Source organism: Crocodylus porosus, unplaced genomic scaffold (genome assembly GCF_001723895.1).
Source record: "Crocodylus porosus isolate Cpor-Errol unplaced genomic scaffold, CroPor_comp1, whole genome shotgun sequence".
Lineage (NCBI taxonomy): Eukaryota > Metazoa > Chordata > Crocodylia > Crocodylidae > Crocodylus > Crocodylus porosus.
In genome coordinates this window covers 1,455,316-1,480,625 of record NW_017728933.1, presented here as the reverse complement: position 1 = coordinate 1,480,625, position 25,310 = coordinate 1,455,316, and positions in this window count along the sequence as shown.

The window sequence follows — 25,310 nt, the reverse complement described above, 5'->3', positions numbered from 1 at the left end:
CCCTGCGGGGTATGACGCTAGGGCTGGAACTGGATGGGAAAGCGTACCAGCCGCGAGGCCGGAGTTTCCATGGAGACCAGCCCCAGCAGCGCTGGCAGGCGGCAGCAGCAGTGCCAGCCTCTTCCTGGTGGGGGGCTGAGGAGGGTGGGCAGTGGCAGCAGCAGCACTAGAAGGGGTGGCTACAGGGAATTTGGGGTGTTTACAGCCCCCTCAACCTCTCCATAGTGCTGCCCCTGCTGGCAGGGCATGCAGCAGGGCAGAGAGCTGCTCCAGGGCCAGGCTGGGATCTTGCAGCAGTAACAGTGTGGTCCAGAGCCAGGGCAGACTCACGATCTGCAGCCTGCATGCCATAGGCAGAGGCGTGCAGGCAGTGATTGCAGCTCTGCCCTGGCTCCAGACCATGCTGCCACTGTTGCAAGAACCCAGCCCAGCTGCACAGCAGTCCCGTGCCCTGCCACATGCTCTGCCTGTCTCCACAGAAATGCAACTTTATGCTATCACAGCATGGCTGCTGCCAGGGTCTCTGTGGAAACTGGCCACAGCCACGCAGGCAGGGGTTGCTGGTGTAAGAGAAAAAACAATCATAAAAAACAAAAACAAAACAGATGACCCTTGAAAAGCAGATGACCTTTTCCCCTTTGCTGACAGTAAGCGAAATGTTAGCCGCAAAACCGGTCTCAAGCAGCCCAGACTTGTTCTGTGCATCTTGCAACTTTGTAATGCAAGCAGAAAAGCCTGAATGCGCGCGCAGCAATGTAACGGTTAATGTATAAATACTGAGCTGTAAACTCAGGTCGGGGGAGCTCTCTGTCTTTGTGACATTGAGTAACCCCTCTGCAGAGCAATAAACTAGCATGTGGACACTCCCTCGTTCTCTGCCTAACTGATCGCGGCTAGGAATGAGCCCAAAGACGGGATGTGGCCAGTGGTCTTCGGTGTATGAGCACACCCTTCAGTGTATGGGTGCTATGTGGTAGCTGCTCAACCCTTTTCCCCGACACTGGAAAATGGGGTCCGGCTGCTTGGCCAGATCCACCATTTTGCCCACCCATTATTTAAGGTCTAGGACAGGGGTTTTCAATCCTTTTGGATCAGTGTATCCCCAGCGGCTGGATGTGAAGCAATGTACCCCCAGCAGCCACGTGCCATGCAGGCGCTGCCCACCCTGCTGGATGCAGAGCGGGGAGCGGGGTAGCATTCGGCCAGATGCACATGCATCACTGCATGCGACCTTCCCCTACCCTCTGCATCCGGCTGGGTGGGTGGCGCATGCATAGCAGCAAGGAATAGTGCATGGCAGTGCTCCATCCCTGCCCACCCACACATACCCCCTAGGGCCTTGTCAAGTCTCCCGGGGGTACTCATACCCCCAGCTGACAACCCCTGGTCTAGGAAGTTCTGGTTCAGAGCTATACCACTCACTCCCATGCTCAATAGCAAGCAATACACTCTTCCTCCAAGAATGTGTCCAATCCCTTTTTGAATCAAGCTGAGCTGTCAGCTTCCAACACATCTGGTGGCAATGAGTTTCACACTTTAATTACACGCCATGTGAAAAAGAACTCCCTTTTGTAGGTTTTAAACTTACTACCTCTGAGTTGCATTTTATGACCCCTAGTTTTTGTATTGAGAGAGAAAGTAAATACTGATTCCCTATTTACTCTCTTCACCATTTAGTATTTTGTAAACTTTTATTATATCCCCTCAAGTATTGCTTTTCTCTTTCATTTTGTATCAAAACAATGTTCCAGTAGTCTTGAAACCCTTTCATGCCTATCAGTTACAACCTGTTGTAACCAACACAGTTCAAAATGAAAACTCCTTTCAAAAAAACCAAAAAAACTTTTCCTTTAAACAATTTTAAACGTTTTCCCAGATTAAATTGTAAGCCTTTATCCACGGGGCATGTGTGTGCATGGGTGGTTGTTAAAAATGTTTTGGTGTTTTTTTAATGACAAGTCTGACCAAAATACTTCCAGCTAGTTTTTCCCAGGACTTTGGAAAGCAGGAGTTTCTACTTAGGCTGAAGAGCCAGGTCCCCATCTTAAATCACTGAAAGAGGAATTAATACTATGTTAGTATGGTTTATTGTTTGGATGATTCTCCACAGAGATCAGTGCACGACTGGGGGCCTGAATCATCTATCATTGTTTTTGGACCAGGAGATACTTACTTACTAGGTCATTTAAAAGAAGAAAGGATGTTCAGTCAAAGGGTAACCCTTGAAGTTCCAAGGTGCTGATTTTCAAATGAACCATGCCCAAGGTGAAGGTCAGATGTAGGAGACTAATGGGCGTGGGAAAGTTAGTTTTGCCTAACCATGCATTAACATAAGCACCACAGTATATTAATACATTAAACTTAAAAAAAACCCAACCATGCATGGGAAGAATGGGTGATGCATGCAGAAGACTTCTTGGCATTCTCATGCCTTTTATTTCTGCAATAAGTATTTAATCACATTTTATCTCTAACTCAGTCAGTTTTTTCTTCCTTCATATTACTCCTTTCCAAATGAAGTTAGTGCTGGTGAGAAGTGGTGCTAGATGGTTTGACCATCCTGGAATCCCCTGAGCACAGAAAAAGAGAAAATATCAATGGGAGAGCCTTGCTTTGCCAACCCAAAAAAACCTATAGAAACTATTTGTACTACAGAAAAAAAAAACTGTGGTAGGCTTCTTCTTTTTGCCTATGACTTCAGGAAGTCAACTCCTCCAACCATTTAAGAGTAGATCCATCAATATTACTGCAATCTTTCAGACTGTTCGTTCCTTCTAGTGGACCATACAGAGGGAAGCCAGGTAGTAGATGCTGGGCTGCCTGATCTTCTTTGCTATGGGGCACGATAGTGAGTAGGTAAGGCCCATTTTATATTTTATTTTGTTGAAGGTCCATAGCCTGATCACAGCCGATTCAAGCTTACCCATGCCTTATGTGGGAGTTTATGACCAAGAGGGTGTGAGGATGTAATTGTGTGGGGTGTAGTTGTTATTCCATTGCTCTTTCCACCTTCTCTGGAGCCATGATGACAGCATGGTGTCTCCTGCTTCCTCTACGATGTTTCACAAAAATACTGGTAGGGGTTTTCTGCTTCTTAGACGTTTCTATGTTGGGTATTTTTCGGTCGTGTTGTATAGTGGATGGTCTTTCTGTTGGGCTTTGATTGCCAGGTCAAGCAGTATTTCAGACCTCTTAATGTTACGTGGGGGAATTCCTGCCAAGATGAACATGTTTTCCCGTTCTGTGTGTACTGGGCAGCCACTTATTCTTTGCAGCACAGAATTTGGGGCACTGTCCAGTTTGTGGGCACTATTTGCAGTGTAGGGAGGCAATATAGGAACGGATGGACTCATTCAGTTGCTTGTCTATAACAGTAGTGAGCAGCAGAGGCTTCAGTAGGAGGTCCAAGATGTCTGTAGTAAGCAGAACTATCCCCAGGACCATAGTTTGAGGATAAGGACTCTTATGTTAACTCCAAAAGTATGAAGCTCTGGGTATCCATGAGAGGAATGCTAGTACAGTATAACAGTGCAGCTTGAAGACAAAGCCTCTATTCCTTTGCCAACACTTGTATTCGGTGTGGCCTTTGAAAGGTGATTTCCTTTTACTGTGGCTGAACTCATCTGTAAAATGGGGTGTGCTCTCCCTGCCTAATAAGGTTGTCTTAATAACAAAATAAATAGTTTGAGGCACTCAGACTACAATACAGGGAGCCGATTGTACCTGGGCAGCCCCTTGCAGAGAGGTAGTAGTGGCGTTTCCAGTATTCTTTAGCATCTCTGTTCAAACAGGTGACGATCAACACCTAGCTGTTAAGCCTGCACGAAGGGGCTAGTATTCGCTTCAGATTCGGATGACGCGGGGGGCAGTGATTCAATTCAGTGATTCGAATCACTGTTCCAAATCAATTTGGCCAAATCTGATTTGGAGATTCAGCTGCTGCCAAATCAGCCGAATTTCCAAATCACACAAGCTCCATCCTCTGCCCACTGTCCCGACCGTGGCAATGGCTGCCCTGCCCACCCCCATGCCTGGCACTTCGAAAAAAAAGCCCCAAGTTACTGGGTGCTGCCATGTGCCCCCTGACCCCTCCCTCCTCTCCCACAGCCTCCCTCCTACCCCATAGCTGCCTCACCCGCCCCAGTTCCCGGCCCTTTAAGGAAAAAGAAAAACAAAAAGACCCTGAACTCACTGGTTACTGCCAGGCGGGGGGCGCAAATCCCACTGCCCTACGCTGCATGGGGGGCTCTTCCATGGCCACTCTGAGGCTGCTGCAGGAGCCAGTGAGTCCAAGGGGTTTTGGGGGGTTTTTTCTTCTTAAAGGGCCAGAGCTGGGATGGGCGGGGCAGCCATGGGGTGCTGGGAGAGTGGGTGGGGGCTCGTGGCAGAGCCCCTCACACAGCAGGGAACAGTAGGGGGCAGCAGGGATTGTGCCCCCACCCAGCAGCACCCAGTGAGTGGGGGCTTTCTTTTAAAGCACCAGGAGCAGGGGTGGGCAGGGCAGCCATGGGGGGGGGGAGGGCTGAGACAGTGGGCAGGGGCTGGAGAGTGCTCAGGGGGCTGGGGGAGCAGGCAGGGGATGGAGCCTGGTGGGGTCCCCCCATGGGCCCCTCCTCCAGCTCCCCTTCCCCTGCCCCCTACTTACCAGCTCAGAGTCCGAGTCTAGCTCCCTGTTGCAGTGGGCAGGGACTGCCCGAATCTCTGCAGCTGTCCGAATCTTTTCCAAATTAATTTGGAGAGCTTTGAATCAATTTGGACCTTTTAATTAGTCCCCTGATTTGATTCGGATTTGGAGATTTGAGCACCGGATCGGGCTGAATCTCCTCTGAATCGAATCAGGACCCAAAGCTTTGCACAGCCTTACTAGCTGTGGCCTGAGAAACCTGACAGGATGGTCTGTTGCAGTGTTTTTGACTGCTATGGAAAGTGCAGTCAAGAAGCCTGAAGTTTGTGGAAGCAAACTGGATTTGCTCAGGTTGTGTTTGGCTGAGTGGAAAGAAAACTCATTTCAACATTTCCATGGCAACCATTGGGGTGACATTTGATATTTTACATGCACTTTTTTATTGTTACAGTACAAAGATACCATATGGGTCATGCAAGTGCAGTCTCCATTAGCACACATGGCCACCTATGCATTTCTAACAGCTGACTTAATTGCTTCCTTCTCAGTTATGAGACTAATTCAGCAATAACAGAAAATATCTGTTTATCTGAACTACAGAATTATCCAGCCTGTCTTATTTTCATAGTAGCCCCCTTAGGGGAACAAGAACTACTGCCCAAATTAAATGCTGCTATCACTTTACAATAAGCACTATCAGTTTTTCTGGAGGAGGAAAAGATACTATATTTAATCAAATATAAGATGAGGTTTTTCCCATTCAACCAGCATGGGGAAAAGGCTTCTTCTCTTACATGTACATACAAAGGAGGGTGTCAGGGTTGGCTGTGGCCCTCCTGGTGCCAGCCTGGGATTGCAGTATCTCCAGGCCTGGTGCCAGCCCCCTGTGGAGGGAACACCTTCTCCTTTTTTTTTCAAAGGCCAAAAAAAAAAAAGGATTCCCATCAGTATGTTTCCTGAATATGGGTCATGTGTTTTATAGTCATGGTTAGTGTTGGTTGCATTTAATCATGTTCATAGTTGGTATTATTTAGCTACTATGCAGTTAGCCTCTTTTGTAAATGCTCCCAGTTTGTCTATATAAAAGTAGATACAGAAGTGTTGTTTAAAAGTCTATTTATGGAATACCTGTGCTAAAGGTTGCAGTAATTAAAAAAAAATAAGCTGCATTAATTAATACTGGACGAACTAAGTCTATGGGTATCCATAGTATAAAATCAATGTTTTCAAATGTGTCCCTCACTTTCATGTACTCAGGGAAAGCCAGATCTGACAGTTGGGGCGGGGAGGCAGGAAGGGACTCCAGATAGAAAAAGTCGGGGAGGCAGTGGATAAGGAGGATACCTGATACCCCCAGATTTATTTTCACTTCTGTAGCAAAGGGAGATGGACAAATTCAAGACAAATCTCCAATAATTAAAAATTCTATACCTGGAAAATTATAACATTTATAAATTTTCCATATATGGAATCTAATTACTGGGGGGGTTGTCTTATTTTCAGGGTTATCTTATAGTTGAGTAAATACAGTAGTAACATCCCAAGATCATGGAATTATTAAAAAAAATCCTACTTCAGCTGTACTCTATGTTGTTTAGTTGGCAGCAGATGTCTACATGTGCAGTTAATGCACACAAATAAACTTTGGTGCATATTTCTCTGGAGTGTATTTGTGCGCATCACATGCAGCCCAGTCAGAGCAGGGGACCCAAGGGGCCAGCCTGCCAGCACAGGGGCTGCTCTGATGGGGCTTCACATGCTGTGGAGGGGCTGGCTGGGGCACAAGGGTGCTGTGGTGTGGAGGCTGCCAGCTGGAGCAGTATCTACATGTGTACTGCTGCACATGAAAAAGACTCTGCAGCAGGTTAGGACTTGTATTTACAAGCCCTAACCTGCTGTGGAGTTTATTAATTTTATGTGCCTTAACAGGGGTGCACATGTAGATGCTGAGATGTTTACTATGCAGTTAATTAATCAACTGCATAGTAAATGTCTCATGTAGACATGCCCAGTGGGAGTGTCCCCATGAGCATGCACATGTGGTTTGCAGCATCTCAAGCCATCTAAGGCACTGCAAACCACACACTGCACATGTGCAAGCATTTGCTGTGCTGCTAATTTGCAGCACAGCAGGTTTTTTTGACACTGTGCTCTCCTGCTGAATAAAGCAGCACAGCACATGTGGCAGCATTGTGCATTGCCAAAAAGGGAGCCGGGCCAGCCAGAGCCATGCTCTGGCTGCCGGCCACTGCCACTGCTGCCCCAGGAGTCCCCCAGAACACCAAGTAAGGTTGCTGGAGCCAGCACAGGTGCTAGCCCCAGCCTCCCCTACCTGACCCAGGACAATTAGCTCCACATCAACCCTACATGCAGGGGCATGTGCAGCAGCAAAAAGCACAGGCACAAATTTGTGCTGTTGCTATTTTTGCTGCAGCAACCACACACCCCTGCATGTGGGTATTCATCCGGCAAGGCCAATTTTCTAGGCAACCTGCTGTTGCTCCTAGTTCACAACCTAATGAATTAGCCAGAGTATCACGTACTCACCACTCAGCAGCAATATTAATTACACATTTACTTGAGTCTGATTACACATTTACTTAATTAATTAATTAATTAATTAATTATGCATTTACTTGGAACCTGTGACCAGGGAGCCAGCGACCAGGGCCGGCCAACAGGGGAGCAGTTTGTGGGTAGTTGCTGGAGGCAAGAGGAGGGAGGAGGAGAGAAGCCAGGCCAGGCACTAGATCCTGCCCAGGAAAGGTAAGTGATCCAGCTCCCTGCACCTCTGGTTTAGCTGTCTGTCTGTCTGTTTGTTTGGTGGGTGCATAGTCTGAGAAGCTGGGAGTGAGTGCTGAGCACTGAGTGACTGTTGATTGCTGGCTGGGCCTGAGTCTGTCCAGGCCCAGAAGGGTATAAAAGGAGACTCCCCAGGCAACCAGGGAGCCTGTGACTCTCGCCGCAGAGACCCCCCAGTGCAGTTGGGAAACAAATATGAGGCTCTGGATGCACTGGAGGAGTGTGTGGTGGGGGAAAGTGCACTGGAGGGGCCTGCTGCCATCACTGAATGAGCTGAGGGCCAGCCAGGTAAGCAGAAGAAGAGACGCCCTGTCATCATTGTGGATGACTCCTTGCTGAGAGGAACAGAGGGACCCATCTGTTGTCCAGATCCCATGGTGTGTGAGGTCTGCTGCCTGCCCAGAGCCAGGATCAGGGACATCACGGCAAGAATTCCTGATTTCATCTGGCCTTCCAACAACTATCCCATGGTCCTCATCCATGCAGGAATAAATGATGCGGCCAGGAGTAGTCCAGACCATAACATGAGTGACTACAGGGCTCTGGGAACCACGCTTAGTAAGACAGGGGCACAGGTGGTCTTGTCATCAATCCTCCTGGTCAGCGGTCACAGTAGGCATCACATCACCTGTCAGGGAAGTCAACCTGCAGCTCTGGAGTTGGTGCTATCGTGCAGGTTTTGGGTTCCTGGACCATGATCCGCGCTTCCATGCAAGAGATCTCCTGGGACGTGATGGGTTTCAAGTCTCCACAAAAGGTAAGAGTCTCTTTTCTTACAGGTTGGCTGACCTCCTACATCAGGCTTTAAACTAAGTATGATGGGGGATGGGGAGGCAGGAAATGGAGAGAATCTAGAACCTACAAACTGCAAGACATGAAAAGCCAAAGCAACTACAGAGCTGAGGCTGGCAATACAAATTAAAGACACCAAAAGTCTTTTTTTAGGTATGTAGGGAGTAAAAGGAAGGCACAGGGCAGTATAGGACCCTTACTGAACAAAGAGGAGCAATTAGTGATAGACGGGGGAAACAAGGCTCAATGAGTTTTTTGCCTCCGTGTTCCTGAACCGGGTTCTAGATAAGTTTTCTACTGGGTTCTTAGATAGGCATCAGAAAGACACTAGCCCACCAACTGTCGACACTGACTTGGTGCAGAGTCACTTGGATGGACTGGATGTGTTCAAGTCAGCAGGCCCAGATGAGCTGCATCCAAGAGTACTGATGGAATTGGCCAGTGTCATAGCAGAACCACTGGCACGGCTGTTTTGAGTGTTCGTGGTGCTCGGGTCAGGTCCCAGAGGACTGGAAAAGAGCCTTATTTTCAAGAAGGGGAGGAAGGAGGATCTGAGTAATTATAGGCCAGTCAGTCTCACCTCCATCCTTGGAAAGGTCTTTGAAAGGATTCTGAAGGACAATATTTGTGGGAGTCCAGAGATAAAAATACTGCAGCAGGGAAACCAGCATGGATTCATAGTAGGTAGGTCATGCCTGACCAATCAGGTTTTGTTTTATGACAGGGTCACAAAATGCTTAGACAAAGGAGTAGAGGTGGCTGTCGTTTTCTTGGACTTTAGCAAGGCCTTCGATACAGTATCTCATCCTATTCTCATAAATAAATTAAGAGGCTGTGACATAGATGTTTACATGGCCACTGGACTTAGAGGTCACTCCCAGAGAGTGGTAGTAGATGGGTCGGTATCAACCAGGAAGGATGTGGGTAGTGGGGTCCCACAGGGTTCAGTCCTCGGACCTGTATTTTTCAATATCTTCATCAGTGACTTGGATGTTTCATAGTTGGTTGGGTCGGAAGGGACCCAAGCAGATCATCTAGTCTGACCCCCTGCCATGGGCAGGAAAGGATGCTGTCTAGCCTCCTTCTGAAGACCCCCAAGGGTAGGAGCAAGCGCTACTTCCCTTGGAAGTTGGTTCCAGCTCCTAGCCGTCCTGACCACGAAGTTGCACCTCCTGATGACAAAGAGTGGATTCACACTAGACAACTTATGGCCATTGTTCCTTGTTACCCCCGGTCGTGCTCAGGGGAACAAGGACTCTCCCATTGCCTGCTGGTCCCCCTTGGCAAGTTTATAGGTGGCCACCAGATCCCCTCTCAGCCTTCTTTTGTTAATTGGAAAACCAGTTTCCAGATTGAACAGGTTCAGGTCCCATAGTCTCTCCTCATAGGACCTGCCCTGCTGCCCCCAACCATGTGAGTGGCCCTCCTCTGGACCCTCTCCATGCTGTCCATGTCCCTCCTGAAGTGTGGCACCCAGAACTGGACGCAGTACTCCAGTGGCCTGACCAGTGCCGCATAGAGGGGGAGGATCACCTCCTTGGACCTGCTCGAGATGCATCTGTGGATGCATGACAGGGTACGGTTGGCCTTCTTGACTGCCTCCCCACACTGCCAGCCCATGTTCATCAGCAGCAGCACAGAAGTGGAAAGGGATCTGGGAGTCATAGTGGACTCCAAGATGAATATGAGTTGTCACCGTGATGAAATCATCCGCAAAGCTAGCCGCACTTTATCCTGCATCAGCAGATGCATGAAAAACAGGAGGTCCCAGGAGGTGATACTTCCCCTCTATGTGGCATTGGTCAGACAACAATTGAAGTATTGCATCCAGTTTTGGGTGCTGTACTTCAAGAAGGATGTTGATGGACTTGAGAGGGTCCAGAGGAGGGCCACTCAAATGGTTAAGGACTTACAGGAGAAGCCCTGTGAGGAGAGAGTGAGGGACCTGGACCTCTTCAGCCTCTGCAAGAGAAGGCTGAGAGGGGATCTTGTGGCCGCCTACAAATTCATGAGGGGGATGCAGCAAGGAACTGGAGATGCTCTGTTCACCGGGCACCTCTTGAGGTAACAAGGAGCAATGGTCACAAACTGACAGAGAGCAGATTTAGGCTAGGTATCAGGAAAAACTTCTTCACAGTAAGGGTGGCCAAAATTTGGAATGGGCTCCCAAGGGAGGTGGTGCTCTCCCCTCCTTGGGGGGTCTTTAAGAGAAGGATGGACAGGCAGCTGGCTAGGGTCATCTGACCCCAGTGCTCTTTCCTGCCTAGGCAGGGGGTCAGACTCAATGATCTGTTCTGACCCGAGCACCTATGAATTGCAAGTATTTTAAATATTTTTAACCGGGAAGTGAATTCACTAACTTGGAAAAGGATCCACAATGGATTCTACATTTTAAGGTCCCAATCCTAAAAGGACTAAATGAAGTACATGCTTCATTTTTAGCATGTAATCCAATTCACTGTCTCAGATTTATGTTACCTTTATGCAAGACTCTGAAGATCAAGGCACTGAGACCCAATTCCTAGAAGGATTTAGGCCAGGGGCAGCCCACATATGACACACGTCACAAGTGCTTGGTAGTGAATCGGGAAGGGAGCAGGACACACGGCAGCAGATGGGGCAAGGAGCAAGGGTCAGGGGAAGAAGATCAGAGTGGAACAAGGCTTACCTCATGGCACTCTTGCCAAACTGCTTGGCCCTCATTGATTTAGGCACTTAATTTCTTCCGATGATTACTGAATGCCTTTTGAAGGTCTGAGCCTGTTTTATCATTGCTTTGTTCTAGTGAACGTAGTTAGCAAGTGAAAATTAGCCTCCACCGAGGCTGCTTAGCAGCTTATGCTAAATGAGCTGCTGGGTCATAATTCTTTAGAGCCCCTCATAAAAAAAAAAAAAACGAGAACTCCTTTTAACATCCTTGGAAGAAAGGGAAAGGAATGGATGTGCCAAAAAATCTGAACCATCCACTCTCCCACCTCCTCCCTACTCTTATGAGGGATCCGGCCACAAAAGGGTAGCATCAGCAGGATGAAGTTTCTATTGATTGATACTGCCTAAGTTGCATCTGTGGATAAAATAAAGGGCTTCGTTCTCTGGAGCTGTCAATCCACCCATCTTTTCCCAGCAATAAATTCTCAATGACAACCACCTCCCCTCCAGCCCTCCCTCAGAAGAAAAATAATCAAAAAGGAATGGTTCCCATGTACCGCGCCAGGTGAGACCTCATCTAGAACTCGTTAGCATACAGCAAGAATTTACAAACCAACGACAATATTTGCATCTTCGTTCAGTTCTGTTAACTTCCAACTAGGACTGGAGGAAGATAGTCAGCCAAACCAGTTTGGGACTCTGGTGGAAGTCTTCACATAGTAGTTAACCAATTACTATCGTCACAGGGAGTAAACTTCAACCTGCATCGTCTCTGTCCTCAAACTGAGTTAAGTGAAGCAGTGCTGGGAACTTCCATACATGAGAATTTTACCTAGTTTTTGCTTGCAGGTCCAATAAAACAAGCACTAAACCACCCCCCTGACCCTCACCCCTGTGTGCATATTATACACATGTGTACACACACACACAAACACCATTTACCTTTTAAAGAGGAGGATAACAGAAGCATGCAGCCATAGTTTCAATTCTTATTTACACTTTAAACTGGTCTGGCCATTTTAAGGCACCTTGAAGTGAATATAAAGCTCCTATACGCTACTGGCTGTGAAGTAAGAACCAAGCTCACTGGCATCTGCTTTGCCACAGCTAGATTAGATAAGCAAAGAACTAACAAGAATTACAAGTATTAAAACTGTGGGCTCAAATTAGATGATGCAAGTGCTTCTTCAATTAAGGTGTATTTTAATATAGAGTAGGGGCTTGTGTATTTAGTGTCTCTTGGCCAAGCCACAAAGGGATTAGCTAAGGCATGCTCCCGTCATAAGAAACACTACAGGTACAGCCTAGGTAACACATTTGAATAATAAAACCACGGGCACAAAATGCTTATTTATGAAAACAAAACGTTGTTTGAACAGACTGCTGGAATTCAATAAGTCAAACGTTTCCAAGGCTAATGATGCAGTAATATTTCCACTAGGTCATCATGATTGCCAAGATTAAAAATGATTTATCCGTTCCATTTTAGATGCAACAAGAATATGTACAGTGCTGTCATGAAATTGTCCCTAGCTCACAGGATGACTGGAAAACAGGAATCTATTAGTATAATTTTTACTAAGATAGAGCTGGTATATCTCTCTCCTTTTGGAATGTTTTTGAATACCTCGTTTGCCTGAGCTATCCCTGCTTCCACTGACAATATTTCTTTGGGTACAGATTTAGTTCTCACCGAAAAAAAAATCATGGAGCCAAGGACAGGTCTTTTCCATTGACTTGACTGGACTCTATGCCTATTACTGCTGTAGGTCTAACCACAGAGTTTTGTGTAGTTTGTCCCCAAGCACATGAAGTTCTGATATAGTGCAATTCAGTTAAGTACTTAAACATGTGATATTTTAAGCACATGGGGATCAATGACAATTAGACCACTCATGCTTGATTTAAAGTTTTCCTAAACAAGTGGTTCACTGTTTAAAGCCTCCTAACACATTTAAATACAGCATTTTGGCATTGACCAATCTATAGGAGTTACCCTTTTACTAGGGATCATATTGACAACACGCTGCATATATTTCTGCTTCTTTCAAAACCTGCAGCCACACCCTCTTGCAAATGAATCACCCTTCCTGAAACTGAATTGTGCATCAGAGAGAGCTGATAATACCTCCTGAAGCTATCCTCTGGAGTTCCCAGATTAAAGTGTCTGCACATAAAACATCAGGGAACTCTACAACTATTTATCTTCACAGAAAAAAACTTCAGTATGAGCAAAAGGCTGAACCAGCGGTTGACTGCATACTCTCTCTTGTGGCTTTACAATTTAAATGAATAGCATAGCAAAATGAATAGCAGCAGTATAAATACCAACTTGTGTCTGGAAACTGGTTTCCCAATTGACACCGGGTATATGTGCCACTCCATCACCACATTTTTGCATTTGCAAATTAATAGCTACATCATGCTTTTAGAGATCAAGGAAAATACTTTTTGAGGACAGAGGACAACTTTACCAAGTCTAAAAAAGCAAATGATTTATAAAATAATGCTGTCTAAGGCCATCGTTTTTAAGAATGACTAGTGATATTAGGTACCAACTTCAGATATCCTAAAAGATACCTATTACTCTGAAAATGTCGAGCCCACACTGATAAGAGCCTTAGCCCTTTAAGGCTGTGTTTCAAGTTGACCCAAAGGAATTAACGCACTCTCACTCCTTTCAAAATCATCAGTCATCTTTGAAAATACCAACTAGGGCATATCATTTTTAAGGCCACTCTTGTCACTTTTATCTCTACTGGCATCCACAGCTGCCCACCTCCCTATTGTATATAGTGACTTGAAACATCAGGGGGCAAATACAGAAGACATAAAGCTGTGGAGATGCCATGACAGTAGCTGATGATCAGGCCTTGGATTGTCATGAACAGAGCTCTGTCAGGAGACTGAAACCCATGCATTTAGACAGCTGGTTTTAAAAGACTAATGATCTGTAATTTATAATTTCGTAGACATTCGGGCTGGAAGGGACCCCGAAGGATCATCGAGTCCAGCCTCCTGCCCAGGGGCAGGAAGTCAGCAGGGATCATAGGATCCCAGGAAGATAAGCATCCAAAAGTGTCTTGAAGGCATTCAAAGTGGGTGCTTGAACCACCTCCGGTGGCAGTCTTCCCTCAGCATTATGAAATTGGGATCATTCCTTTAAACAGAGCAACTAAGAAAGCCTGACCTAGTGAATCAGTCTTGCTCTAAGGTTTTTGGAAAACCAAGACTTCTATTGGTAGGTACACAGACTGTCACTCAGTAAGCAGTGCCTGCAGTGCAAAAAAACCTAAGTAATTTCTAGTCAAATATTGTATGTTGTCCAGTGTGCAAATATTGATATTGTAAGTGTTCTTGTGCCAATGATAACCCACGGATGAGAGAAGGTTATAAAGGCAGCAGGTGTGGCATTTAGCTCTGTTTGGTTTTTATCTGTCCATTTCCTTCACTTTGCTTGTTTTCTATTCTGTATTATGGGTCAACGAGTGACAAGTCAACCAAGCCTCAGGCCATGGCCTCTCTTGGTTTTCAGTGATGCATCCCATCTTAGGCATAAACTTTCCCTCCACTTGTCCAAGTCTACTTTGCTTGAACCATTTCTGAAAGTGTGAGGAGGGAATCTAGACTGCCAAATAGAAACCATTTGTATCTATGGGCACAGTATCCTTAGACAAGGGAAGGATGGGTTAGGACTTGTCAAGCTCTTCTGGGAGGCATGAGACTCAGGGTTCAACCCCTTACGACATACAGACTTCCTCAATGTCCCTTCATGTTTCTGTTTCTCAGGTGTCCCTTTGTAAAGTGACAATAAATGTCCTACCTCAGAGTGTAGAAGGCCAATCACATTTGTAAACTGCTCAGATACGGTAAGCAACGGGGGCTTTAAGTAGGTTAAGGAGAAAGAGCATCAGCTACACTCGACGTGGCATCTCCGCAGAGACCCACAACTGGCTATAACTAATCATCTCTCCTCCTCCCTGCCCACCATCTTTTCTTTGCTTTTCTTCTCTTGTTTGTCAGCATTTGTTCTGCTTGTGTTCATCTCGGGAGAAAAAAATGATATAACAATCACAGCTGAGCGCACTGCAAACATTTTGTCTGCAAACTGAACAGCATCAACATAATCATGTCAATACTGCCGCCATAATGTGAAAAACCAAAAGAGTAACGCTGATTTCTAAGTAGTTTCCCTTTCTGCACAGTTAATGAAGTTGGGTGTTTATATGCACTCCCTAGAAAATCAAAGCCTGGAGTCACAGGGTGAGAAGAACCCTAGATCATTAGCACAAAACAAGGTGCAAAATGAATTCGGCACCAGCCCTTAAAGATACGACGTTTACCTCTTCATTGAGGGTTGCTCAGCAACTAGCACTTTCCTCCTCAATACTGTCTTTGGTTAATTTGCCTAAATTCTGCCCACCATGCGAGTTATTTTCATACATCTCATTTGTCATGCACATCCTTTCCCCAGCACACTAGGTAAGAGTCACACTGAGGCACTGCAGACAACGGGACCGGACGATGCAGGATCAGGCCTTCATTATTCAGTAACTGTCCGTGTTATGTTAATCACGGAGGAAGCTGCAGAATCAAGAACCTGCTGATCTTCGCTGTGTGCCATGCAGCATTTTTCTTTTTGTGCTTCAAACTTCAGAACTGAAAGTTTGTTTGTTCCAATCATCTTACCTCTTTCCTTTTGCTTCTGTTGCAGATAAACTAATCCCTTCAATTCCAACTCAGGTCATAATTTAAGCCTCCTGTTTGGCTGTTGTGGAACATCTGCTGTGTGGCTGGGTTTTAGGGTCCCTCTTCAGTGCTATGCCTCATTATTTAACTTCCCTTTTAATAGGATGAAGTGTCAGTTTTCATTTGCTGCCTAATCATTTTGGGGGTGAAATTCTCCCTCAGACTGAGGGCTGGGGCAGGGACAATGACCCACTGAAGTCTAATTTAAGTTGTGCCTTAAGTATCTGCTATAGCTTTGTGCTGGACTATTTACCCCCAGCCTCACCTTGCCAAGCTGTTCCAACGTGACCAACTTTTATACACATTAAGCTTCCCATATTTTGCAATGCTGTCCTGTTTTTACAAAACAAACGGTGCCCATGATATCTAGTTTTGTGTGCACTAAATTTCCTCCAGTTTTAAACTTAAAACCAAACCTATTCTCTTCCTTACACCCCAGGTGAGTGTTATATCAGCTTAGAAAAGAACAAGGGTGAAGTGAATTGGCTCGTGGAAACACCATGTGACAGGTAAGTCAGGAAGAAACAAAGGACTCATGTTAGCCAGCCAAAAGCCTCTTCTGCTTTCTAGTCTACTCCTATGCCCCCACTATTACTTTATCATCTGTATGCCCCATGATGTTTAGTATTCATCCTCCCAACTTTCCTTATGAAGGAAATAACTACTGTTATCCCCATGGCATAGCTGCACAGACAGAAAAATGGATTCACCCCAGGTCACATAGAAATCTGTGGCAGAACAGAGATACAAGTTCAAGTCCTAGCCAACAGGCTTACCTGCCTTTTCCCCAGGCAGACCTACAGCTCAGCTCGCACAGTGCAATAGGTGTGTTAGTGAAGGAAAGGACATAGCGGGCCTTTTGAAAGAGAAGCAGCTTTCACATCAGGTCCAGCTATATTTTAAGCCAGTCAAACAGCAGGTTGCCACAGTTTGGGACTAGGATCCCAAAGGATCCAGCAGCTAAAAGCTATTTCCTGTTCTTTGGTACAGGAGAGAATCCAACCCATGACGATAATACCAGAAATTGGAATGGCACCAGTACTGCTCCGGATTAGCTGAATCCTCACCAGATTGCTGTGTTTGGGTTGCACGGTGGTTGGAAAGATCCCCTAGTTGTAACCTTTATCATTGTCCCCACTATACCTCAGCCCTGGTGGCACATTTCCTGAGCGCACACTTGCTATCTGCAATGTTTTCAAAAAAGGTTCAGTTGCACGAGGCCCCCAGCACACTAACAGCGAAAAATTCCCGAGGGCATCAACAATTTTATATATGTTGCAGTTTACTTTTTTGCAGACATACCGTATCTGAGGCAGGCAAATGCATACTCCTTGTAAAAAGGGCAAAATCTATTCTTTTGTATTTAGGGCCCAAAAGATAGATAGAGTGATAGATCATTTACAGATCTCTCCCTGCCCCAGGTTCCTCATTCTTCTACAACATTTCAAGAACTTAAGTCAGATTTCTTTCTCTTCTCTCCTCCTTCTAGGAATAGCTAGAGGACTGTCTTCCCTTTATATCTTCCCATTCTTTTGTCAGGTGAGCCCCAATGTTCAGGTGAGCAAAACCCCTGCCCCCCTTTCCTCTGCCTTCCATGATCTGTCGTCCACCCACCTGTAGGGAATCAATTTTTCCTGCTTGGCCCCACTCATACAGCCCAAAAGTGATGTACATGCCAGTCTAACGATGGCCTGATTCCCACTTTTGCCAAGACTCGGGAAACAGAAAACTCATGATTCGTTTAACAAACAGTGCATCATTTAAATAGGTAAACTGAGTCACATAATACCTAATGAAAACAATAATCTTCCACACTCTCCAGACCTCATTGCTCTTTGGCTTGGGCTGCTGTCACCTGGGAAAAAAATAACTAGCTGTCCTCGGTAAAACAAGGCATCACAGCAAATTTGACAAAGAAGCGGTGCAGCCCAGCATGCTGGACATTCTCCTAGATCTCAGCAGATTTGGTTTATAATCTGCCACTGACCTGCCACATGACCCTCAGCAAGTTGCTTCAGTCTCTCTTTGCACTTTTTCTCATCTCCTCTTTTGGCTGTGTCCAAGGTCCTTGACGTAAGGACCTTCCCTTACTGTCTTTGCACAGTCCTTAGCACCCAGGTTCCCATGATCTCACTTAAGATCTGTAGGTATTATGTAAAACAAATAATTTTAATAGGACCAGAGACCCTAAATAATCTTCAGTGTTACATGCATGTTCACACTGTATTTGGAGATGTGTCTGATTAACCAAAGCCATTGAAGACACTGGTCTCACATAAATGTTGTTCCAAATTGAATTGTGGTAACCAGCAAGTGTTCGCAAACACCAGACCAAAATCATTTTGCTCCTTCAATATTTCATGCATCATGTCATTGAGAAGTTATCATTGGATTACTAAATGCAGTGTTTCACAGACTGAGTGCTAAGTGAGTATCGACTTGGTTATCCCTGAAGGCAAATACTGATCAGTAGACGGCTAAGTAGATAACCTCAGAGTTGTATGAAAATCTTCCATCAAACCTGAAGAGCTGATGTTAAACAACTGTAAAAAGCAGGGTGGGGAACCTAATTAAGAGTGGAATCAGTCTCCACCAGTTCGGCAATTAGCCTTCACTTTTTACTGTTGCCTCGGAGAAAAAATTCCTGTGGAATTGCACAATTAAAGAAAAATTGATTAATGGAAAGTTGTAAAAAAATTTTATGCTAGCTGATAATGCATGATTCCCCTCTTCACCATGACAGGTGCAGGAATCAGATGTGATGTGGAATAAGCAACCAAAATGTCTTGCATGAGGCCACTTGTCTTTGTATGGATAGGCAAAAAGCATTGTATAGCTGGCAAAAAAGCATGAGTTCATATTTCAGTGAACTGTGGCAAATGATGATCAATCCTTGTTCCACTGAACTACAGGTATGAGCATGAATGGGGTACTACAACCCAAAGCAAATACAGTGGCATAACCATCACACTTCAGGGAACTAAAGGACATTTTGAAACTCCAAGCAGTCGCTGGAAAAAATCTGGTACAACCTTCTAGTGGTACAGCGTATGCAACCCCCATGTGAAGGGCAAGGGCTGGGGGTGAATGGGAAGACGACTGCACTGGATTTAAAAATAACAGGGTTTATTTCCAACTCTGTCATAGGCCAGCCAAGCATGTTACTTCCCTTTCTCTTTTTGGTCTTTCTTATTTATTTTCATAACTCTCCCTTTCACAGAGCTTAGGATGTATACAGATAGCATCTAGGGTCTGCACTCTTACTCGGTGCTTCATAGGCACTAACGTAATACAAATCATTAAATAGTAGTAAAATGGGCACGAACAGTAATTATGTTGGCTAATGGCTGCTCTGGGCTGTGCATACTGTATACATTATTACAGTCACTCAGTTAAGAACTTCTTAACAACATCCCTCTATTAATTTGCCTGTGCAAGGTCAAACAAAAATAGTAGCTTGGTGCGGGGGGAAATCTTTAAGATGAGCACTCAGGGAACCATCACTAATGTAGGCAACATCCAAAGGCTCCATTGAGAACATTGGGTCCCCAACAGAGTATTCAAATATAAATTGGTCAACCCTGAACATTTGAAACCAATTACTTCTTTCACTTGCAATTGTAATGGAATGATTATGCAGGCAGATGTAAAAGAGAGAATTAAATGCATTGGAGGGTGTGCGGGAGGACAGCAGCTTACTCAGTGAAAAGATGCACTCTGTTCTTTTAATAAACAGCAACAAATTGCACGTATCCTGTTTAAGTAAGGCAGCCACTTGACCACTTAACTTTCCTGAGCTGGGTCCAAAAACAATTCTTACCCTTGCTGGCATGTAAAAAATTGGAGGGTGGGGAGAATTGGGGGAGCAGGAAGGTGCCAGAGCCTCTCTCATTATCTGGCATATCACAGTGAGGGCTTGTTGTCAGCTCCCAAAATTGAGTCATCAGTGCTGGAGTGACTGGCTTAAAATACTTCATTTCCTGTTAGCTGCTGTGCACGTGGAATTGGTACTGCTGCAGCTTTTAATACATGTTACAGCTGGAATTTACTTTTCTAATGCAGCAGCACAGATGGACCCAACTCCTCCTGGTGCTGGAAAATCATCAGTGTTTCGTGTTTATTTCTTTTTTATTATGCATAAACTTTTCACTCAATCTGACATGCAATGATTTTGACGGGTTTAGTAAAACCTTTTGTTATTATATTTGATATTTATGAAGAGTGGATGACAAATCAGTAGAGGGATGAGACATTTGCCAGGGATTCAAACCCTGGTGAGAATGTCCTCTCTCCAGGATCTCTTTTATAAACTTAGGGTCTTCTATTTATCCATTTCTGGATTAAAAAGAGGAAAAAATGAAAAATATAGCTTGTTTCAGGTTTTTTTGCATTTCAAAATGGATTTGTTTCCAGCTTGGAGTGAAGGTTTGCTTTGGTCCTGCTAGCCAGCCAAACCTATCCCTTGATACAGAGTAACTTAAAGGTCTAAAGGTCTGATTGTTGCAAGGTGACTAGATACGGTGACATAATAAGTTTCTATAGTTTTCACTGAATTGGGCAAGGTTTAAGGAAGTTCAAAATATCCTAGGAGACTGCTAACACCTTGAAAAGCCCGTAAGTAGCTTAGAAATAAGGAACTGTCTCTATAAAGTACTCTGTTTCTTGAACTAGATAGACATTTTAAATAATTACAAGTCACAACTCAAGGAGATGGGATGCATTTTGAGATGGCTTTATAAGAAAAGCAAGGAGTTGTTTCTATGGTGAGTTGTGTCCCTTATTGGTGCACCATGTGCAATAGTCTCCTTTTCAGCAGAAGAATCCTGCCTGTTCCTCCCCAGTTCCAACTCCTGGTTATTTCATATGAAAAAGAAGAGAAGGTTGAAAAACAAAGCTTTCACTCTGTACTCCTAAAAATAGCTTGTCATGAGCATGAAATTGTATTTAAACAGCATGACAAAGGACAATTCATTTTAATATCATCTCACGCTTTGCTTGATATTATTATAAGCAGTAATGAAACCTTAACATTATATATACAGAGCTTTTAATCCTAAACTTTACCATTTTCACCTACAAGAACCAGTTCTCCAGCCCTTGAAATGCAGTCACTGGCAAGGTGGAATAGCACTGACATAGCAGAACTACATGCATAAATTAAAGGATTCACTGGGACATTGCACGCAACAACTCCACCCACACAGAAGCAGGATTGTATCTAAATTCTTCTTGCTCTTGAAACTTCTGGGAATCCAGGTGGTGTCATCCACACTTATCCACATTAGTTTGTTAGTCTAAGTCCTGCTACTTTCAGTTACAGGAAAAAGATTCTTAACTGGACCTGAAGTTATCACTGAATCCAAGACTCATAGCCCCCTCGACAGGTCCCTCTGTTTTGAACAGATTATCTGTTAGATCCCCCTGGCTAAAAATTTAAGCTTGAACAGTATGGCAGGCTTTACTCTCTCCCTTCCTCACACTGCGTGCAAGGTGGACAACTCATCTTTACCTAGGTTATCTGGAATTATTAGCAAACTTTGCAGTATAACGGTGAATCGGAAGTCTCTCCTGTTTACCGCCCTTTGTGGGCTGAAATGCAACACTTTGTGGTTTGTAAATGCTACCTTACAAAGAATCTCATGTACAATCCATAAATGATAGCTTCCAAGTGGTGTTTCTGGACTGGACATTTCAAGTCAATCTGTACAGATTGCCAGGGTTTAGTAGGTGGAGACAATTATCCCAGAGTCCTGCTCGTCCTTGCTGGTGTTTGCTTCGTTCAGAGGCAGAGAGAAGTAGTTCTCCATAGCCTTTATTGGATCAATGAAAGTAACAATTCAAGCCATGTATACAGGGGGTACTTACTTTCAGCCCTTATCAGAGACTACACAACACAGTGAACAACTTCCAACCAAGATCAAAATACAACACTCCTTGTTGGTGGAGGTGATACCTGTGCTGATTTTTATGCTGCTCAGGAGATAATGAGCCATATAAACAGGACCACATAAATAACAATTCCACTTATAACACTTCACTGAGATGCTGAACATAATCAAAATATAACTTAGTATTTTAAGCATGTAGCACATGTAATCATTATAAACCTTATGAACTTTTATTGATCCAGTAGAACTCGCAGAGAGAACAAAAGTTGTTCTATTAAACTGTTAATAATAAACTAGGGGAAAAATGAGGCTTGGTATTTTCAGTACATGGCAAAACACATCTCTCTGATACCCTGCATTATTTTGCTCTTCTGGAGAGCTTGAGGCAAAGTGTTTTGGTAAGTGTAGGGATCATTTCTAGTTCTGATTTGCTGTGCAAATTTGGGCAAACTGCTTCCCGCTTTGAGACTCCATCTGGGTCTCAAGGCAAACCTACATCTCTGACTCGGGGACTTTCATGTTGTCTGTGTGTTCAGTTGCTCAACAGGGGTGGGGGGCGGAGGTAGGGAAACCTGTCTCTCAGATTACCTTAATTAGTGTTCCTTGAACTTCCTGGCACATTTATTTTATGTTAGCAACACATGAGTTGTCACAACAGAGCAGAGCAGTGGTCACTGTAATCCAGCTATCAGTCTCCAAGGTGGCCAGCTATATCAGAAGCTGGTATAGTATAATCTTATGGCCTCTGGGAATGTATGTCCCCAAAGCCCATGTTCAAGACTAATTAGGTTTACAGAGGGAAAGGTTCTTCAGCCTTAAACACTGAGATACTAATAATGTCTCCCCATAGTTCAGCAGCTCTTAAATACAACTGTTGTAGTTGGCCAGGCCCCAAAAGCTGTATCAGTCTGATCTCCAGGTGCCCAGGTAAGTGGTGGTTTTAGTTGGTAGATTCTGTGCTTTAAGCTGACATGTCTGCTAACAAAACAATCATTTCTCAGAATTCAATCCAAGTCAGTAGAGAGGAAACACAACCTTTACTTGGGGCCCCTTGATGTTTTTCAGCAACAGCACATCTGCTAATTGAAAAGGCGAGAGGAATAAACAACAATCGCAAAACATTCAGTTATGACTAAGGCTTCCCTTGGAGTCTTGGCACATCAATAGAGTTTTTGCAAGAATAACTACTGAAGGGAAGTAAAATATGGTAAAATCAGTGCAAGTATGACATCTGTAAAAAATTACAAAAAAATGCACCATAACTAAATAATTCTGGATTCATTGCACTTTTTATGGGATTTTAGTAATTGTGTAAATATGAGTACTGCTGAGATATATCCTTGGTTATGATTTATTATTTTAAAAGTTCTATAGTTTCAAATGAGGGGGAAAAAGTTGTTTGTTGCCTGAAAACAGCTTTGTCTAACTTGAAGTTTTCTTTAACTAGTCATCCATTTTGGCAGAATTGTCCACCAGAAAAAATGTAAAAACGGAGCGTTTCATTTCAGTTCATGATTGCGAAGACTATTTTTCTTTTAATATTTCAGAAATGACTCCATGAAATGTTTGTGCACGCACGCACACACGTGGGAAATTCCCACAGGAGGCAGAAATTCCTTTTTTAAAAATCATTTTTAATATTCTTAATGGGCTCATTCTACCCCTATATGGCCTTAGCATACATAATGAAAGAGCTAACAGCATACTGTCTACTTTACATTGACTTCAGGGAGCTTTATCACGGAAGTCAAGCTAAGCATAAGAGCATACATAAGTGGTAATGGAATCAAAGATTTAAGAAGGTTGGGATGACAAATCTTGGTGAAAAAATTCTTAAAATCTTCTAAATTCAAGAAATCCACTGACTCTAATTTTAGTTCATTTACTACAAAATCTGAGATATTAGGCATAAAAACCCCAGTTTTATTTATGATTACAGTAAATCAAGACAAACAAGTACAGCATTGTTTTGCAGGGGTAAGGATCCACTGGACCATTCCAGCAGATGATTGGAAAAAAAAATACTAAGACTGAACCTTTTTGCAACTATGTTGCCATACAAAAGGCTCTGCAAATTAGATACTTTGACTTAGCCTGAGATGCAAATACTAAACCAATTATCAAAAGAAATCATATGAGTTTTTCATGCCATTTTCAAAAGCAAGAGAGTACAAAGGACATGTTAAGGAGCATGAGAGTTTATAGTTTATCATACATCACTGAACCATTTATTTATCATCCATTTTAATAACCGACTCCCTGCATAACATTTGCATCCTTTAATGCCTCATCCCAGTTGATTGTCTACAACAGAGTTTAAAACACTTTTAAATAGATGTGTCCATTAGCTACAACTGCAAACGGGCTGACCTTGTGAACTACAGCAGCAAATAAGTAATGCCTGCTGTAAAATTTCATTTGTGCCAGATGTCCAATGATTATGCAGCATAGGAATCTCATTTAAGATTCCTAAGGCAGCAAAAGATACATTGGAATTGGCAAGGTTTGGACTGCAAAGGATAATAGTTGAGAACTGATTGCCTGCTACATGTTGCTGAAGGTAGGAAAGGTGGCAAGAGGTTAAATATAGCTCGGTCTAGCATCGTCATGGACAAGGAAGTGCTGTCTCTTATGTTCACAGGGAGAGGACCCAGGGTCAGGCCAAAAAAGAAGTCAGATCCAGCAATCCCTTGGAGCTCCTAGGAGCTCTCTTTGCGTGTACATATTTCATGACTAGGTACAAGTTCTGAAATAGCTCAATCAGCCACAGTCATCTTGAAGGTGATAAAATTGGTGGTCTCAAATCCAGTTCCCTGTGGGTTCTCATAGGAGAATTAATCACTAGGAACAGCCTTTGGAGGCATCCGTAGAACAGGGAAGCATATAGAATATTCAGTAGTTAGCTGAAAAAACAAGGATATTTTATTCCATTTTCTGGCTAAATTTCAAACTTTGATGACAAATAATGTGTTCAAATATACTACTCTCCCTGCTAATCAATGGGTAAAGCTGGCTGCAAACTGTAATTTTCAGTCCAGGACAAATTCTGACTTTTTCTTTGGTTCAAATAGGAAAAAAAGTAAACATTTCAATTAAAACAAAAAATCTGAAGTATTTCACACAGTAATACAGTGTATGTAAAATGGTGATCTTCAAAAAGCATCTTGACACCTCAAGTGCAGGGGGCTGGACCCGATGATCTGTAAGGTCCCACCCAGCCACTAACAACTATGAAACTATATAAGCTTTCTATTGGATCTCATGTTGATAATATCTGATCACTACATCTTGATAAACTACAAATACTGAATTTTAACAGGGTCAAAGCACTTTGTTTTAACTTTATCATTTTAACTTCTATAATGTGTCAAAACAATAAGATCAAAGAGTTGCATTTTGACTTGTCTAGCTGAAATACTCTGCTAATTTTTCAGCAACAACTTCAACAAAATCAATACTCTTCACAAATACATTTCAATTGTATTGATTCAACATTTTCCAACTGGTAAACTATACCCTCAGGTAATTTTTTTACCAGCTGTATCAGTGAAAACTGAAAATGCTTCAGTGGGAATCGTACAGGTAGGTGCTATAAGATTTACCACTAGTTAACCACTGTGCCTACAGTCGTGCTCTGTGTTCCTGGGGCACTGTTGCTCCTTGCACCATAGACATTTTAGAGACGAAGAGGGGTTCAGACCTTTCATTCCAGAATAGACTTTTTTCCCCACCAGGCATTAAATTCAGCTTAAAGTAACCACAGATTGGCCAGGGACTTCTAAAATCCCCAAACCAGTCATTCCACA